This window comes from Rhea americana, unplaced genomic scaffold, assembly GCF_003343005.1.
Source record: "Rhea americana isolate MKP2758 unplaced genomic scaffold, rheAme1 scaffold_119, whole genome shotgun sequence".
NCBI classification, from domain to species: Eukaryota; Metazoa; Chordata; class Aves; order Rheiformes; family Rheidae; genus Rhea; species Rhea americana.
Genome location: NW_028185250.1, coordinates 2620343 through 2626932, shown reverse-complemented (window position 1 = coordinate 2626932; position 6590 = coordinate 2620343). Strand labels below are relative to the sequence as shown.

General features: G+C 43.7%; 1 protein-coding gene across 2 annotated transcripts in view; it reads right to left on the bottom strand.

Annotated features, from left to right (window-relative positions):
- DAAM2 (dishevelled associated activator of morphogenesis 2) overlaps positions 1-5597 on the bottom strand; it is a 212589-nt gene extending 206992 nt beyond the window's left edge. For both annotated transcript variants that reach the window (XM_085320666.1, XM_085320657.1), the window contains exon 1: positions 5499-5597. The gene's annotated coding sequence lies outside the window, so the exon portion shown is untranslated. The remainder of the gene's footprint in view (positions 1-5498) is intronic.
- Positions 5598-6590: the final 993 nt, after the last annotated feature.

The window sequence follows — 6590 nt, the reverse complement described above, 5'->3', positions numbered from 1 at the left end:
AAAAAAAAAAAAAAAAAAAAAAAAAAAAAAAAAAAAAAAAAAGTATGAAGGAGACAGAAAAGATGTCAGTTTTTGGTGTCAGGGCCCTCACTAACAGGCCTTACTGGCCCTGCCCAGCCTCACCTGAGTCTCCAGCCACACAATCTGCCCATGGGCCCGGAGCCCATTTCAGCTGAGCCCTTGGCCACCAGGCCCTGCCTGAGCTCACTTGGAGGACTACCAGTCTCCAGCTCAGCCATAGTCTTGCCTATCCCTGGCCATGCACCCCTTTGATYTGACCCTAACTCACAGGCTGTTTTCTTGGCCTGACTTTGGACCTGCCTCATCACCACAAAATTGCCTGGAGATCTAAATTCTCAGCTGAACCTCACCACAATCTCTGGGTCTGCCCTGACTGCCTTGACTGGCTGACTGACTTGACTGTGAGACTGAGCTCTGGCTGGCAAGGCCCCTGCCCTGCCAGCCATGTTATCCCCATCAGATCCCAGCTCTGCATCCCTTAGGGAGTAGCCAGACCTTGCTGCTTCCTGAAATCTGGGTCTCACAGATAGGTTTTACACCCATTTCAGTGAAGAGTTGAGCTGGCATATGTGTTGCCTGCATTTAAGTCAACTCGCGGCACTGTGAAGAGAAAGATACTCTTAACAAAAACAAATGTGAACTTCAAAGCTCTTGAGCAGAAATATTAACTTCAGCAATTGCTCCTTTGAAGTCAGTAAAACTGGGAAGTGAGCAAGTACTTGTTATTCAGGGAGAGAATCTATTCCTTCCTTGTTGCTAAGGTTTTTTCCCAGTTCCTCAAGGCTATCTCTTTCCATTTTCCTGGAGTCTAAACACATCCTTCTGATGTTCAGCTCCACTCCTTGATTTCCAGCAAGCCTTCCAATCTCCTTCTAACTCTTAACTCCAGAGAATCAAGATCTCTAGATAAAACCTGCAATACACTCAAAATAACTTCCTGGCTAAAGTCCACATAAGCTTCTCTTCATTAGGTTCACTACCCCATACTGTCCCAGTTCTAGAAAACTCCTAATATTGGAAGACATTATCTGACTCCACAGAGATCATCAGACAAGCCAAAATCTCAGTGTTTAAATACTATATGAAAAACAGTTTGAAAATCTAAGTCTACCATGGCACATATAAACTGGACATAAAGCCTAAGGGAAATACTCTGTAGCGAAAAGCCTATCTGACCATTATCAGGCATAGATTTATTAACACACAGCACTAAGAAGGCTTGAGGCTGCACAGCCAGTAGCATTGCTCAGTGAGTGAGCTGCACGTTATGTGGTTATGGTTATGTGGCTGCACCGTTCTCAGCAAATCAAAGCTGGACACTTCCTGGACATTTCAAGAAAAACAGAATATCGGTATAGGCGTGGCATCTCAAAGCTCACAGGAGCTTCTGGCAACATAGGACACAATTCCTCTGTGACTCCTACTGCTGTAAGGAGTAATTCCACTGACTTTCACAGAGTTACACTGCTGTAAAAAGCACGTGAGAAGAGTCAAACTCGTTGTGCAGATTTGTCCAAGTCAGCTGGCCAACATTTCAAAAGCAGCTTATAATTTTGGCCATCTCAGTTTTCAAGTATCTTAGTACTTTAGCAAGACACTAAAAATAAAGAGCCACAATTACAGGTCACTTTCCTCTACTTGGGCCTCAGTTTCTCTGGATCAAATTCTGATATGATTCAAACTTACTTGTAATTGAAGTTTGTAATAAGTTTCTTAAACAAAAGACTTTTGCTAGTATGAATGAAAGCAGACTTGGGCTATCTATGCCTCAGGTCATTCTTTACCAGTCTGACCTCATACCTCTTTACTAGTACCCAAATGGGCAAAATCCTCAGCTGGAATACATTTGTTATAGCTGCACAGGAAGCCTCACACCTATTTACACTGGCTGGGAATCCATCCTGATAAAGTTCATTTGCCTAATTTACATAACAGTATGAAATTTAATGAAACCTACACAGAGTTTGGAAGATAACAAGTCCTCAGCTGGATAATAAGTCAGAGTAGTGCCAAACAGGAGTAACTCCACTCTTAAGTGGAACTGCAGAAAGACATAAAGTAAATCAGATCTGCTGTGTGTTAGTATACATACTGAGTCTTACTACTATCAGTTTGCTGCAAATGTATCAACTCAAAGGGGTATGATATTAGGCAGTGTGATAGGAAAGAGTAAAAAGCTTCAAGAGACACCACTGTCCACCATAAACACAATGAAAAGCATAGGAACAGACATGCATTCTGTTTCATCTGATCAGAAACAGAGAGGTGAATTTTCTTTTGGTTTAGGAACATGCTGTGCTTGCCTGGGGGCTACAGGGGCAGAAAGGGGGAGAGGGTCAGATCTCCACAGGACTGACCTAGGTTTGAAAATTCACACTAATTAAAGAGCTGAGAGCCAAATCTCCCACACATCCTTTCCATAAATGTCAGGAAATGGTGTCCCCTGATTGCTCAATAGCTAGGTCAGATGACTGGCCTGGAAYGACTAGATGTGTTTTTGGGATTATACTGGACCTTGGGGAAATTTTATGGCAAGTAAGGCAGATGCAGCAAAACCAGAAGTATCTGGGTGATGCCTTCGAGAGGCAGTTCAACTCTAGCAGTACCACCCTGCCAGTATAATACAGTCGGTGCATGTCAGGTCCAGACTCGGTAAGAAGAAATTTTGCCACTGAGTTCAAGATGAGCAGAATGATCTCCATTATACATAAGAAGCATAGCTAAAATAAATAGCGGGTTTAGCAGCCAAGAAGTGATAGCGTGGTAAAGCCACTAAGATATCCAGAGAATCTGCTTACTCAGCTCTGTGAAACCATGAGACTGCACTTCATAGCATACAATACAGACTTTTAAAACCTCAGAGTTGCACTGTGACTGCCATAAGCTCTAACAGGCAATTGCTTTCTACTCCACAAAGTAAAACTGATAAGACATCTGTCCTGTCTTCATTATGTCTGCTTTCCAAGCTCTCCCTTCGTCAGTGTCCGCCTATGGAAGAACTAACAACTCTCTCGCTGATATAACCTCCAAGCTCAGGGATACTGAGCGATAGTGATGCATTCTTGTGAGACATCCTATTTATCTCCTGTCAGATCTGCAGCTCCATTTCCCAGTTCTCTTCTCATCCTTCCCCCTAGTGTCTAAATTTCCCCTGAACTGTGGCTAACAGCCCAAAAGCCCACAAGTACTTTCCAACTTGCAAACCCCTGTAGTGTCACTCCATAATGGGATGTTGAGGTAGAGGAGAGAGAGAGGAATAGCGAGACAGATGAGAAGGAGTCAATTTAATATACCTCAAATCTGTAGTTATCTCTTCCTTAATCCCCCTCTCCCGCTCTCCCAGTTATCATTAGCCCCAGATAGTCCAATGTTGACTAATGCATTTCAGACAGCCCAACTGCAGAACCAGGTAAAGGTGTCTATTGCTCCTACACAGTTGTCTTGGCTGTGACAGCTCTCAAGCTTTTATTAGGGCAAATAGGTTCCTTACAAGTTACTAAATTTTTAAAGTATTTTTTTCTTTCACATTGCCAGCCAATGTGATTAGTTCCTAAGAAATGGAAGCAACTTCCTGGAAAAGGAGCTGCTAGGCTAGCAGAAATAGAACCTAATAATAAATAAATAAAGGAGACAAAGTGAATTCTGATACATCATGGCAGAGCAACCCAAGTCCCATATCAACACCTTCCAAGACTGGAGACTTCACTTCCAGCATACACCCTGCAAGATCTCACTCTGTGAACACATGTTCCCTTACACAGTCAGTATGTCAGTATGGCTGCATTTTCTCCAGCTCAATCTAGCTTCCTTTGCATGGCATCACATTGCTCAGCACGGATTAGCCTTTGAACACTTGCCCAGTAAGGTCTACCCCATTACATTAGCCAGCACAGTTTTTGCATCAACCACTCAGGCATGGAAAGGGTTATTTCCACACTTGCTTTCAGCACAGAAAACCTGATCTGCTCAATTTCATTTAGCAGGGGTGATCCCTGTAAAACTCCTCCCACCCCATCCTCATCCCCATCCTTTCCTACTTTACTCCTTGCTGCAGCAACCAACTCTGCCACCTTAAGAAGAAAAATATTTGCAGACTTATTTCATTACCAAAACAACTCAGCCCAGGGAGCACTGACTCGCAACAGCCTCTCTTGCGACTGCTTGCTGGCTGAAGCCAATTACCAACACTACAGCGCGCAATATTGTGCAATTCACAGAGCTGCTGCTCCTCATCCYGTCTGTTTGTTTATGTTCAAGGGCGTCATCTCTCCTTCCAGCACCTGCACTGCAAAGAGTTTTCTAAAGTTCCAAGGGCTAGCTAAGGAAGTCAGCCTTGCTCAGCAGGCATGAAGCTCTTCTATCTGCCTGGGCAGAAGAGCTGTCTCCATCATGGGTCTCATCAGAAAAAGTGCCACTGACAAGTACTGTGGACAGCTGTCCTCCAAAATGCTCCAATCTCTGCTGCGGGAGGGAGTGAACAAGGCACATCCAAGTGGGAGAAGGCAGGAGGAAGTAGGGCTAATTATAGGAATGATAAGCAGCACTAAATTTTAATTGTAAATAAACACAGCCCCAGTGAAAGCACCTCCTTTCTGTGGGGCAGGCTTGGTAATCTCTGGCCTGCTGAGGTTAAAAAGGAAGAAAGAAAGAAAGAAAGAAGTCACTAGATTTCCTTGAGGCTTGCACAGTGTGTCTGTAGCATTACCTCTGCAGGTTTTTCACAGGAAAGACTCTCCTTTTTTTCCAGTAGCTGCCTCCTTCAGGAATGATCCTGTTACACCCAGTTTCTGCATGTGAGAGACACCTCTTTCATCTGCAGAAGCAGTAAGCTTTTTGGAGAGCCCCTAGTACCAGACTAGCATAGGCTCAATGCACCTAGTGTGACAGAGTGGGACACCTTATACTCCTGTCAGGATCTGCTACCATCAGTAGCCTGGCAAAAAGGATGGGACAGGACTTCATTGTCAGGGAGTTAGGAAGCTGCCTGTCCTCCACAAGAAGAAAGAGGAACTGCTTGCTGTTAAACATGACAAGGGATGAAAGAGTTAAGAAAGAAATCTTGTATTGTGAAATGACCTAAGGATGTTGTTTTTTGCCTAGGGCTTTCATGGGATTTTGCTGCCCTGCTACTAGAATATGAAGGAGCTGGATTTCAGTGGATTTTTTAGCCTCCCAAAGATATATCCTTTCCTCTCTCTCCTTCCCCCTTGCACTCACACACATAACAGACACTCCCATCCACACACAGAATGGTGCAAAAGCCTGCACTGTTAGCCCTTCTGTGTACCTTTGGGAGAAGCAATCGAGATAAACCTGAATCCTGTAGGCTGCCAAGCTGACTTCAGGTCGTTTCAGAGGAGGAAAAAAGAAAAAGCAAAAGCAAAAGAAAAAGAGAAAAGGAAGTAAGCAATGCTTGCAAGGATTTGTTCTTGAAAATGAGCAAAAAAATGAAGAGTTGCTGCAGCAGCTGCACTTACACTGTAGTGCCCATGTCTCTGCGCAGTTCCCCCCGTTCTGCAGTCCTATAATCCACACAGAGAAATGCTTGTGCTGCTCCTCTCGCTGCCTGTGCTATACTGTAGTGGGACTAGAACTGCTGCTTTCAGACCAGCCTCTCTCTCCAAATCCTCTGACGTCAGACAGCCTCTAAGAGATATTTATGGCATGAATGGTCTAAAAGTTTCTCTAGGTAGAGCCTAGATTGCAGTTCTTTGTGCTTTGTAATTTTTGCACTTTTGGATAGAAAAGCCCTCCAAAGGGTGTCAGAGAGGAAACAGGGGGGAACTACAGATGTGGCTGTGTAAGCCTCTGGCAAAGGACAATCCCTGTTCTTTTCTGCTTGTATATTATACCCACACCCAGGATGTAACTATCTGCCATGTGAGTGCCCATTTGGAAAGTGGTACTTTCCAACTTCTCAACTGCAAATGTGCATTGCACAATTACTGTTCTCAAGCCTGGTAAAGAGGCCTCCCACACACACGCTCCTAGTCCACAGCCCTCTGTTGCATCTAGGCTTTGACTGAATTTAACTGAAAGAGCAGCAAGACATCCCTTCTTAAGTACTTTTTCCACATGCTCTTTCAGTTTTGTACTAATCCCTTCCAGCTGTAACATTTTCCCTGGCATGTGGGTCAACTTCCATTCTAACTTCAAAATATCTTCTAGAAGTATCTCGCCTGAGATGAATCCCAGATCAGAAAATTCATTTGATCTTTGATCTCTATTATGTTCTACCTATTCACACTTCTATTCCTGTTATTTCTTTGGTACCTGCTCACTTATTGTATAGTATGACACAGTTCACCTGCTGTGAAAGCCACTTATGGTGTTACCTAAAAGAGAGGCTAGAGCAAAAACTGAAGTATTAATGTTAAGCAGCACTAGAAGAGCAAAATGGCCTTATGGCATAATCCTGCCGAGGCAAGCGATGATGAATTTGGACTGATAACACCTCTTTGTTCTGCATTTAGGATCTGAGCTTAACTATAAGCCTATAAGCATGAGCAGTTCCATCTAAGATACGAAGACACTGAGGTGTGGAAGCTGAGCAATAAGTTTTAAAAGTC